At 35.9% G+C, this 13,271-nt stretch overlaps 1 protein-coding gene across 1 annotated transcript in view; it reads right to left on the minus strand.

Annotated features, from left to right (window-relative positions):
• The window catches only part of LOC145680557 (guanylate cyclase 32E), a 966,530-nt gene that overhangs the window by 115,154 nt on the left and 838,105 nt on the right, over positions 1-13,271 (minus strand). The gene's annotated exons all lie outside the window — the stretch shown is intronic.

The following is a 13,271-nucleotide window of genomic DNA, read 5'->3' on the forward strand; positions in this document are numbered from 1 at the left end:
GGCAAGTTTTCTTTTCCCTTTTCGAGTCAAGATACGGTCTCGATACCCATCGTATCCAATGGTATGGCAATAAACTGGCATAGTCCAACCCAATAGGGCCGTCGTTTGGGAAGCGCATGTGCTGCTCTCCTTGAATTCGAGAAATGCATATATTTTAATCAAATGTATACTAATATACTAATAAAAAAAACAACAACGTGAAATTCTTATGTTGGCGGAGAATTTTGCCCTCGCCCTCTCAATCAGTAAAGTCTCTAATGATGTTGCTGTCTGGAAACTCACTTAAAATCAGGGAGCGGCTACAATCCCAGTTCTATCTATTGCCCCAGATGTGGCGTGCCGTGTGTACTATCAGAAGCAATGATTCATGTAACCCGCCCATTCGGGATATAGATGAACTCCTCTATTCAGCTAGGATGTCTTTTCGCATAGGCATGTTTACCTTTATAAGATCGCCAACGAAAGATTTAATTGTACCCCTTTTTAATTCAAATTTAAACGCAGCTGTACCCGTCCTTCTAAAGTGCTTTGGCACAATTCCACCAAATTTACCTAACCACCAAAAAAGTAGATAGAAGCCGGAGTTGGTTTCGACAAAACCAAGATAACTTGCTCAAATTTTATTCAATTTAACGTTCCTAAATGTATTATAACGTTATAATTAAAGTTCGAATACGTCTTATGAAAAATCTCTTGGATATAATCTGCCCTCTAAACCAGCCTTGGACACCCTTGTCTGTACGAGAACTAGCTTGGATGGAATTTTCCAAATTGACGGTAAATTACGCAAAGCTAGATTTGGGAATGACCTAACTCAGATTCTTATATATATATATATATATATATATATATATATATATATATATATATATATATATATATATATATATTCAACTGCCAAGTCTATTTATTTAGTAGCCGATATTTCTCAGACAATCTTTTTCCCTGGCCTCAGGCTTTCGCGCAATCTCTTCTATTGCGCGATCTCTCCTTATTTACCTTACATATATTTTCTAAGAGTTTGTTAAAGGCGCTTCTTGGAATTCACTCATTAAAAAAAAAGAAAACTAGAAATGTATTTTCTGATATACTAGTTCCCTAGTTCAAGCAAGCAAACAAACAAACAAACAAACAAACAAATGTATTACAGTAATGATAAATCAGAAAGGTTACAACATAAACAATACTTAGAGGTAACAAATATTATGTTTTTCTTTAAATCTATTTCTGTAGGGTTTGTTATATTTCAAAACTTGCTGAAATGAAAAAAAAAAAAAAAGGATAGGTTTGCTTACAAACTTGTGTGCTGAAAGGGGGCGCAGTGGTTCAGTGGTAGATCGTTCACCTACGGTGCTTAGAGCCCCTGGTTCGATCCCAGCTCGTGCGAAGTGAACTTTGTGGTGGACAAACACCGTGTACATGGATTTCCTCGGGGTTCTCCCGTTTCCTCCCACTTTCTTCATTCCATCACTTTATTCATTTCTAATCATCACCGTCTCCTTTAGCCTAACCGGCATAAACGTGGGACGTAAAACTTAAAGATTTCATTTCATTTTTTGTGTGTTGAAAAGTACTTCTGATTAAAAAAATACTAGATAATTTTCTACACCAGTTACCAGTTTAGCTGTATTTGAGATTGTAATCCATCTGTTTTGCTACGTTACGGCAAATAAAAAAAGTTACCAGTTTAGCAGTATTTGAGATTGTAATCAATCTGTTTTGCTACGTTACGATAAAAAAAAGTTACCAGTTTAGCAGTATTTGAGATTGTAATTAATCTGTTTTGCTACGTTACGGTAAAGGTAATATTTATAACCAAATACTTTATCAAATAAACGTAATTGTAACTGCCAAGAGGGCGTAACCAATAAATTGAATTCTATATTCATAAATTTGATAAGCAAATAGTCAAGACATTATCACATACGAAATCTCGCGGGAACATCCTTTATGTTTAACAAAAGAAGAAATATACGATATAATGTGGCAGAGCTATCTCGACATTCCGAAACAAGATTTTAAATTTATGAGTGTTTGCAAGATAACCGCAAAAATATTTAAAGAAACCAACGTACGACCTGTGCGTGCTGTTACACACGAAAAGACCAAGAAGCATGTCTGTCGTCTTGTGTGATGAATAGCCTGCTGACTCCAGAGACTCTTTTAAGTTGATACAGTAACTTGGAAGAAAAGCATTCGTAGTCAGTGCTGCCACCTAGAAAATCCAGTTTTCTTTTTATTATTATTCATATTCTGCATATCGTTTCCAAGATGACAGTGTTTGCTGACTTGCTAGCGAGCGATTTATGGAGGAGAGAAATTCGCATCGTGGTTCTGCATTTTATCACACCTTATTCACTTTATTTTGATGCGTAAGCGAAACAGAACACGGAGATTTTTCTTTTTAAAATGACGTATAGTGATAAAAAACAATAAAAAGCGGATTTATCAGTGGAATTTGGAATACTATTTCCCCTTTTCATGCTTTTAAAATGAAGTCATTATTAGCTTTTTCAGCTCATTCATATGGAAATTCTTTACTTAATCCGACTGCATTTTCTAACAAAAGAAATTCTAGGAAAAGCTTAATCTGCATAATCATGTAGTCACATGCAAGAACTAACTTACATCTGAAAAAAGAAATCATTTCTGTGTAAACAGTATTTTCTCTAGCTGGAACAATAGTTAGTGAATTAAATGACCGAGAACTTCTTTCTTTATTATACAATGGTCACCAGATTCTATTAAAATATTTTCCCTTCTATTTTCAAGACAACAGAAAATAAACTCTTACTAAAGACAATAAAAAAAGGATCACGCCTAGAAGTGATTTTTCTGGTAGATGTAAACTTTTCCGTGTTTCGATTTTGTACTAAGAAATTTCTACTTACATTGCTATGAAACACTGTAGTTTGTCTTATTGTGTTCTCCGTTATCAAACAATTCATTTCAAAATCAATGTATTCTTAGGTTCCTCGTTATCAAACAATTTGTTTTAAAATCAATGTCTTATTATGTTCTCCGTTATCAAACAAATAGTTTTAAAATCAATGTTTTATTATATTCCCCGTTATCAAGTAATTTCTTTTAAAATCAATGTCTTATTACGATCCCGTTATCAAAGAATTCGTTTCAAAATCAATTATTACATTACATTTACATTTACATCTAAAGCTTAGCTAACGAGCAGAACAATAAATTTTGCTCACACTAAAATAACAATTTGTAACAATAACAAACAATCATTCTTTTGCTGTCGCATAGTTTATCACATGGAAGCATATTTTTTTTATTTGCTGGTTGGTTGTGTTTATTTTTAGCCCCTTCAGTATCTTGGCTTTCTGAGACTTGGACGTAGAGCTTACTTAACTTGGGATCTGAACCACATGAGCTCTTGCCGAGAATCGAACTCGGGTCTCCCACCCCAAAAGCGCGCACAACAACCTTATTACTACGAGGGAACTCTATTTACTTGTAGTTTGACTCAAAAAGCTCACAGACAATAAGGGGAAGCTATAGTTGATTTTCTTTCTTAATGGAGTGATGTGAATGTAAATTATTTGAATTTGTGTATGTTTGTATCTGAGTAAAATGTGGCTGTTATTAAATTATAGATATCATCAAATATTTTATTTTGTTTTAGATAGAGTCAAATAATGAAGGACAGTTCAGTTGTTTCTGAGGAAGTTATATTTTCAGATACAGAGAGGAAATCAAAGCCTATATCTGGGAGGGAACTTTCAGAAGAACTTTAACTACAAACTCAACATTATTCACTTAAGACCTGAATGTTATTCTCTTCCTAATTGCTACGCTACTTTTCAAAAGTCCGCCAGAAGGTACAGTAGAGGTAAAAGAGAGACAGGGAGAAATAAGATTATAAATAATTTACTGAGCGAGGGTAAGGTAGTGGTTCTGGTGATCTAGTTTTCCGGTCGGAAGGTATCAGGTTCGAATTCGGTGGTTGACCATCCTGACTGACGTTTTCCCAGAGTTTTCTCTTTAGTTCAATGAGACAAATGCTAGGATTCTATCTTTACATATAGGCCCTAGTAGATTTCTTTCCTAGTGCTGTTGATGTTATTGGTTGTAAATTATTTCAGTGAGAATTCACTTCATCGGCTGTACTTGAGAGTCCCTTAAACAAATAAATAAAGTACGATGTAGAAGTTAATGGCATTGAATTCTTACATTATGTGTATTTTCTATTCCATTGAATTAAGAGAACTAGAATGTGTTCCATCTCTTACAGCGAAGCATATTTTTCGTTCCTTCTTCTGCCTGAGTCTCATTCTCCTTCGTCCTTGATGTTTAGTACTTGCAAGTAAGTAGCACATAGTGCTACCCACGAGACAAAGCGGGACAAAAAATAATATTTCCTCGTCTCCTTTCGTAAATTTTTGAACGACTCTCGTCTCGTCTCGATTTTCGAAGAATTATTTCTCGTCTCGTCTCAATTCTTAGAAAGTTTCTCTGGTCTAGTCTCGAAAATTTTGTAATCTCATTTTGCAAATTTCTGTTCGAAACTTATATCTTAAGTTTTCCTTAATTTTATCTAGCTGTTATCAGAATCCTTTTGCGTTGCGTGAAGTTCACGAAGGATGTGATATAGCATAATTTAAAACATATTCATTATTGAAATGTATTGTGTAATGACTTGTGTATCTTTAAACGTTGATAAACGCTCTTCATTGTGTTCATACAATCTCTTTATCCATTTATAGTTTTTGCTATACTACCCTAGTAGCAAGAAAGCTTTCGGACAGTTGGTGCGTGCTTGGCTTTTGGCTTTCTACGCTTGCATTTGAAACGCATGCTTTCATACAGTCTGCCTTTTATTGCATTTGCAGTTGATGTTTTAAACCCTTCGCAGAGCGTATAGCATGCATCACTGGTCGTTCATTTGCTATTGACTTGACGTGACTTGTAAAACACTTGCGTCAAACTTGAAAGGAACACTGTATGCAAGAGTAATTTCGCTACTGGAATCCAGCTTGCGGCATGTTTGCAAATTTTCCAATCAAGCTGGATGCAAGCTTGGCAGACTTGCAAGTCAAGCTGACAGCAAGTGGTTTGCAAGTTCTCTCTGCTACTAGGGTATGAACCATATAACGGTATAATGATTGCAAGGAGTAATGAACCTTGATCTAGATGTACCTATTTCACCACCATTAGAACGCAAAGGTGTCTCCTAGTCATCAACCCCCCATTAATGAAATTTTGCCAGTATAGTCTCTCGAGCCATATGGAGAGCATCTGATGGTATTGTGTCGTCGGCTTGCCGCTAACTTTTTGTTTATTTTTGTAGTTATTGTTGTTCTATATTCTTGCTACTTTTAGTGTTACTGTTTATTTCAATAATTGCTATTCTTCATTTTATAATTTAGGCGTTAGATGGCAAAGTGGCGTAAGCCACTTCTGGGACAAACTTGCGATATTAAGATTTACGTCACTTTGCCGTGCAGGGTCATCGTGAATTCGAATTTACGACGTTCTTTATGCTTTCATCTCTTTGCCTATTTGTAACTCTGAGACACGCAACTTTGCTATCCAACAGTTCACGGTTTCAAGTTCACAGAAATGGCTTAATCACATTAAAAAAAATGAGTTACGCCTCAATTCTTTAACTGCTGCTTTATTGTCGCTCGTTCGCCATGTCTTCTCTTATCTACAATCTAGAATGTAAGGAAAATATTTCTGGAAAATTTAAAAGTCCTTTTTCTAATCCCTAGTACCGAAGATCTGTTGCTGAGTGAATCATTGTGCGAGTCACTGGATTTTTTCCTTGATATAATAGGGTGGTCCTTATTTTTTTAACTTCCGAATTTATCTGTCTCTCTCTCCATAAAATAGTTCCATGTCAGACCAAAGTAACCCAAGGGGAAAAAATAGTTTAATTGAATGATACCCCAACCTACTTGAAGTTCTTAATTCATTTACAGTATACAGTATGAAGCAAAGACACCTTGTATGTTCGGGCCAGCTAGGAGTGATAGCATGTCTTAAATAGGAATAATTGTGATAGAATCGTATCTATTACTGTATAGTACCATTAATACTGGCCATCTTGAAGTCCGTCATCTTGGATTCAGATATAGAATTTTTTAATTACTTAAATGCAATTATTAAATATGAAAATAATATATAACAAAATTTAATTTTGACGAACTAGGAGACATTTAAAAGGATTTGAAGGTGAAAGTAGCAAAATCAAACTATTAAAATTTTCAGTTCATTGCAAAGAAAACAGAAAAGTGTTTCTTCATATAAATGAATGGGCTAGAGAACAAATATGGCGTATTTACTGAACACCGTTAATTATTAAGTCAGAACGAAGTTGGCGAATTACTGTAGAGTCTTGAATTTTTATCAATTTACTGCTAATGACCTGCTAACCTTGGCAGACCACCTATGACGTTGATTATGATCAGTGGTGCCATATAGTATATATATGTGTGTCAGCCAACCCATATGCTAGTAAAGTAGATTTAAAATTATATTCGTTATGTAATTTCTACGAAACCATAATTCACACATAAGTCTCCTGTCGAATGACAAAGATATTAATAACTGTCAGTCTCCAGCATCGTTACCGTTACATCTTACTTCTTTCCTGTCCTGCACTGTTCTTTTTTTCTTAACCTCCCTATACCTTCCACAAATGTTTAGTCAAATATCCACAGCAATGTATCTTCATGTGGATATGTTTGCAGAGTTCAATTTGGCAACTTAGATGAGTCTTAACCAAAATTAGAAACGACATCCGGCCAAAAACGAATTCCAGGTGCTTGAAGAAAAGACTGAAAGGAAAGACTCTTTCCGTTAGGTGTCAGGTGAGTTCCTGCGCTTCATCTCTCTCTCTCGTCGTCGTCAACGACGACGACTTTAGTGACGTCACACGACGCCCACCGGGCAATGGCCTTCCTTAAGATCTGCTGCAAGCGAAATATTTGGCATCTGTCTCTCTCTTTCTGGATGTTTGTTTGGAAAGGGTATTCACCGCCAGCCATCATTAATAATACCTATTACATGATTTCTCAAGACATTATAATGAGGTGCAACGTGTATAATAAACGTAACATTTCAGTTTCAAAGAACGTGTTGGATACATAACGAAATATAAAGAGAAAACCTTGATTTACACACTGTACTATTTTATTTTTTGACTTATATATGCTGTTCATTACATGGTCAATTGATATTCTTTTATAGCTGCCTAGCGGCTGTGTGGATAGCGCACGCGTCTTTGACGTGGGAGACCCAGGTTCGATTCCCGGCGGGAGCTCATATCTGATATAGGCTCTCTGCTGAACCGGAAGCTAAATTCAAATCTAACTAATATAGTTTTATATTGGAGTACCGATCTAGTTTAACTAACTAATATTCTTTTCTGCTGGGGTACCCATCCAGTCATAGCTTACGACGCATCCCTTTAAACCATCAACAGGCGGCAGCTCTAACTGTCGCAGCAGATGATTGGAAGCATCATAGAACGGTGACTACCATTTTTTTTATTTATTTACCATTTCGATTATTTCTTATTTCTTTCTTATTCTCACTTTTATTTTCTATCCTGTTTGTATCATACATAAATATATTAGTCTGTCATTGTGAATTCATCTTCTTTCATTATTCACAACAGCTTTCAAACGATGCGCTATTTAACCCCTTTGCCTTCGAATCTTTTGAGTTGAACCCTACCTGGGATCCTGTGGGGACCCTGGGCAAGACGTTTTTACTTTAAGTCGTTGTGCTTTGAAAATAATGCCACACGCGTTTTCCTGTTTTCACATTTGTCTCACCGTTTCCGATTTATAGGACTTTCAATTAAGTTTTTGTTTACATTTTGACCCGCCGTCATTTTGCATAGGGTTGTCGTAGAGAGCCGGAACTTGTTCCATCTTCTTTCATTTTTTAACAGCTTTCAAATGATGTACTACTTAACCCCCCCCCTTGCCATTTGAAATTTTTAGGTATGGGACTCTGCAGGAAACCCTGGGGCAAACTTTTTTATCCCCCAAAAATGTACCCTTGGAAATGATGGGATACGTGTTCGCCTAGTTTTCTATATCTACTCAACCGTTTCCGAATAAATGACCCGGTTCAAACTATTCTGCCATAGCTTTTACGTTACAAAATATGTTGCAACTCACAATAACGCGACCAGTGGCACTTGTAACTTTATGATTCGTCTAGTTATAACATATCAAATGCAAACCCAATTGTCTCATTCGAATCTCAGCATGAAGCCAATTCGTGACCTTCCCTTATGAGCTATCCACTGCAATCATCACTATTTCCAAACATTCTCCCTCATCCCTACCAAAGTGGTTACAACTTCGTCCTCTTATTCTTATTCCCATAAAATAACAGGTTTTTAAAATAAACATTTTAAGACATTAACTTGCTTAAAATGTTCTCTCTAACGTTCCTAAGGTTGAGTCAATTTTGACCCATTCTAAATACTTCGTATATTATCAACCAGAGGTAAAAGTGAGAGGTGCCGCGGGAGGCGCCGCTCCCCCGCTTCCAAAAAATATCTATGGCGTCCCACCACTTCCTAAATAATTACAATGGACAAAGATAGGCACGGGAGACAGCATGACCTCATGCGTCTCTCTATCTTTTCAGATCCACTTTTACCTCTGTTATCAACCAATCTTAAGTTGTAGCTATATCTTATAGTTGTGTCGTTGTATGAATCATCCTCCAATCACGTAGCGCTTTCGTCTAAAACGGAAGACAGGGCGCTTGTCATTGGCAGCTGGTGACTTCATGTTGTAAGCAATCGAGTGTTGCCATATCATGCCAATAAGCGAAAGATGTATAGCTGAGGAATTATAGGGATTTGCGCTAAATTGCAACACAGCACTAACTCCACGTGCTTTCAAGTCAGAAAGGCTAAACACGTGGGTTACATCAGGCTAAACAAGTGTAACAATATTTTACGCGAGGTCATGCTAAAATGTAACGTAATTTGTTTCCTTTTTGTTTCCTAAGATGTAATCACATATTTGATTATAACTACTACTGCATTGTATTAACGATATTTTTCTCTTAATATGTTACAGATTTCAAATTGATCGCCACTGGGGTCCAAGAGCTTTAGCAAAAGACATTGCAGCATATAAGAATACTATGTCGGTGAGGTTGCAGCAGTGTGCAGTGATAGAATTTTTCACAGTAGAACGTGTGACTAACACGCCTTTATTGTAACATGTGTAGATGTCAGTAAAGTAAGACATTGAGCTGTTTGTGCCAGAAAACCTGACAGGGGAGAACCTATTGATTGATTTGTTAGAATTGGCACATCACATAGACAGAGCTTGCTATAAAGTGTCGCTTATCACGGGAGCAAGTGTAGGAGATAAACGTAGATCTGAGATACTGGAAAGTTTGTGCACGCTTTGTCGAGAAAGTTGGTTCCTGATATAAAACAGAACGAAATTGACATTTACAAACAGTTGCTTCAGTACCATGATCGTGACAGTGTTGACTGTTTGTACAATATTCTCTAATTTTGTCCCATTATATATAAATTTCATCAACTTTTTTTTATTATGGAACATGAGGTGCATGGGTGTCTCTGTGATAGAGCGCTTATTTCTAGGGCATGGAGTCCCTGGTTCAATACCCACCAAGTAAGTTTGTGGTGGACAAAATCGTGCCCCTGGATTTTTCGGATACTCCTGTTTCCTCAAACATTTTCATTCTACCAATTCATCCATTATTGTTCACTTGCCTTAATCATCGTTTCCTTTAGCTTAAAGGACATAATCGTGGGACGTTAAACTGAAAGATTTGATCTCATTTTTACATTATGGAAAGTTAATCTAATACGTTTATTTTATTTCAGTTTATGCTTGGGATCCCTCGTTCGAGCTCTGCTCTCGCCAAGTGAACTTTGTGGTGGACAAACACCGTGTTCGTGAGCTTTCTCGTAGTTCTCCGGTTTCCTCCCACTTTCTTCATTCCATCATTTCATCACCGACTCCCTTAACCTAGCCGGCATAACCGTGGGACGTAAAACTCAAAGATTTCATTTCAGTTTACACACAAAAAGATTCTTAGTTTATAGTCCGGAGTTCCTGGGTTCGAACTCAATCACTAGCCATCTTGACTGAGGTTCCCTGAAGGTATTTTCTTCAGTTCTCACCAGGTGAATGTCGAGATTGGTACTTTTAAATATAGATATTGACCAATATTAAATTACCTCTTGTTCGTTTCCCATTATTGTAATCGATTCTTAATGAGATTCAACATAGCCTACATTGGTTCGCAAGTTGCGTTCGGAAGTTAGTTTAAAAAAAAAGTTTTAGTTTCTTTGCACTTATCCGAATTATTGCACGCGATAAGATTATTATTATTATTATTATTATTATTATTATTATTATTATTATTATTATTATTATTATTATTATTATTATTATTGATGGGGTACAATGATTCAATGATGACGATGGGATATGGTCGAGCGATCTGAGCAGTTTTGGCTGACGACCGTGACGCAAAATCCATTGGGGATTCGGGTCATTCTTAAGGGGACAGACACTAAATATTTTTCAAAAGCTAACAATTTAATATTTTGCCAGTTTTTCGTAAGTGGAAAGAAATAATGAAATATAATTTACCTCAGTAATAGATAATGTTATTCTACATCCGAAAATACGAATCGGAAGAATTTTCAGTGTTGCCATCCATAGAAATTACAGTGTGACCAGAATTTGAATTACCCAAAAATCTAGGTTAAGATAGCGACTAGAAAAATGAACTCAACGGCAATTGATGACTTATCATGTTGTCTTTGTTCCTTGTTAACTACTTTTTAAGTAACATTTATATTTATTTTGTAATATCTAACAAATTATTACAAAATAGATAAGTTATCACAAAAAAAATACAAATGTTATTTTTAAAAAGTAGTTAACAAGGAACAAAGACAACATGATAAGTCATCAATTACAATCCAGTTCATTTTTCTAGTCGCTGCCATAACCTAGATTTTTGGGTAATTCAAATTCTGGTCACACTGTAATTTCTGTGGATGGCAACACTGAAAATTCTTCCGATTCGTATTTTTGGGTGTAGAATAACATTATCTATGACTGAAGTAAGTTACATTTCATTATTTTTTTCACTTACGAAAAACTGGCAAAAGAAAAATTGTTAGCTTTTGAAAAATGTTTAGTAGTCTGCCCGCGCTTCTACCTGTCTTCGACATTTCCGTCTCCATGTCTCTGTCGAGTCTAGTAGTCATGAAAAGAATAAGAAAGAGAAAATAAAGAATCGGAAAGATACTTTCTAGAAGTAGCAAAACGCTCATTTTTATCCCTGGTTTAATCCCAGGGCATCGGATTTTATGGTGGACAACACTGTATCCATGGTTTATTTTAGGGTTCTCTCGTTTTCTCCTATATTTTCATTTCAACGACTTTTCAAAATCATTGACGACATGCCTTAATGGTACTGTGATAGGGAGGAAGATAGATGAAAAATGAAATGAAATCTACTAATGCCGGCTAGGCTAATGGAGATGGTAATGATGAGAAATGAATAGAATGATGGAATGAAGAAAGTGGGAGGAGATGAAAAATGAAATGAAATCTACTAATGCCGGCTAGGCTAATGGAGATGGTAATGATGAGAAATGAATAGAATGATGGAATGAAGAAAGTGGGAGGAAACGGGAGAACCCCGAGGAAACCCACGCACACGGTGTTTGTCCCCCACAAAGTTCACTTGGCGCGAGCTGGGATCGAACTAGAGATCCCATGCACCAGAGGTGAACGCTCTACCACTGAGCCACCACGGATATATATTAAATACCACAATAGTTAGTGACATAAAGATTCACGTACTCTACCAATCTCGTGTTGGTAATCTTAGTTTTATATATATAAATGAATTGTTTGACACAGAAGTATTTTATGTATTTGTGTGCAATTGTCCTTCATTGAACATTTAGGAAATATAGAATGTATAATGTAGTGTAGTCAATTTGTGTATGTAACACATTCCTCTCTCACTAACTTGCTGTTGATGATGTGGATGACTTCCCTCTTGTAAAGTTGGAAACGGGGTTCGTCTTTGTAGCTCGCTGAATGAGACTAGACGTGAAGTCTACTGGATTCACTACAGGGTGACCCAAAAGTAGGTATACAGTCCCGTACTGATCAACTCATTGCTTTTTATATCATTTCTTATTGTTATCCACCAGGTAGACTTAGTTTGTTTATTATTTGCTCTTAATGTGTTTTTACTTGTATTCTAAGCTCGGAACAGCCGAAACAGAGAATTAAGATAGATGGTAACAGAGAGTGTGTTACTTCTCAGAGGATAGGTTGAGTTTGGAGTTAACATTGTGCACTCGGCTGTTAATTTTTGAAAGGTTAAGGTGTTGATCTGCTAGTTACGAGTGACTGTACTAGAGACCGAATTGAATAAAATTAGGATTATATACCACGGAAGAGGTAGTATTGAAACGTGGTAAAATACTAGTGCTTGCGGTGTCTCAAATATAAAATTTTTACGTTTGCAGAAAAATGTTGGTTTGAGAGAAATATGTTTATCAGTATAAGTAGCTAGGAAGTTTTTACAATTTGTTATAATTTGTTGCATACTCATCTTCACGTGACACCGAAGTTATACAAGGGAACAAACAACATAATTTACATATGCACACATTTCGGCTTGTCTGGATAATTTAACAAGCGGATGGAGAAAACAAAACTAAGAAATCCACGTGTGTGAAATAAATATAAAGATTTCGATAAAATTAAAATATTGATTTTCATATTTAGTCCACATTATTTACCTTCATTAGTCTCTTTTTGCCTAAAGAACATAACTGTAGGAGCAGAAGCGCCCGAAGAAAATTTTCTTGAGGGGGTCCATCTCCATGGTTGCTATATTACGTCTGGTATTTCTGGTATTAAATATACGTGATTTGCTATATTACGTATACATTTTTGTGAACCAGTGGCGCCCGAGCCTCATCCTGCCCCATGCGTAGGAGGTAAAACTAGAAATTTCATTTATCATTATTATTATTAGTAGTAGTAGTGTGAAAACAACATTATTTATCGTTTATTAATCAATATTGAACTCCCAACCTATCAAACTATTAATTAATTGGTAAACGAAAAATTTCTCTTAGTGTAAGGAAATTGACATTATTTTGAGACTATTTATTTTTTACTTACATAAAACTGTTTTGCATATATTGGAAATAACAAATCACGGAAAAAACAGATCTTAGCAATAAATTCATT

The sequence above is a fragment of the Thermobia domestica genome, chromosome 3 (assembly GCF_964235325.1).
Source record: "Thermobia domestica chromosome 3, izTheDome1.hap1.1, whole genome shotgun sequence".
In the NCBI taxonomy this organism is placed as follows: domain Eukaryota; kingdom Metazoa; phylum Arthropoda; class Insecta; order Zygentoma; family Lepismatidae; genus Thermobia; species Thermobia domestica.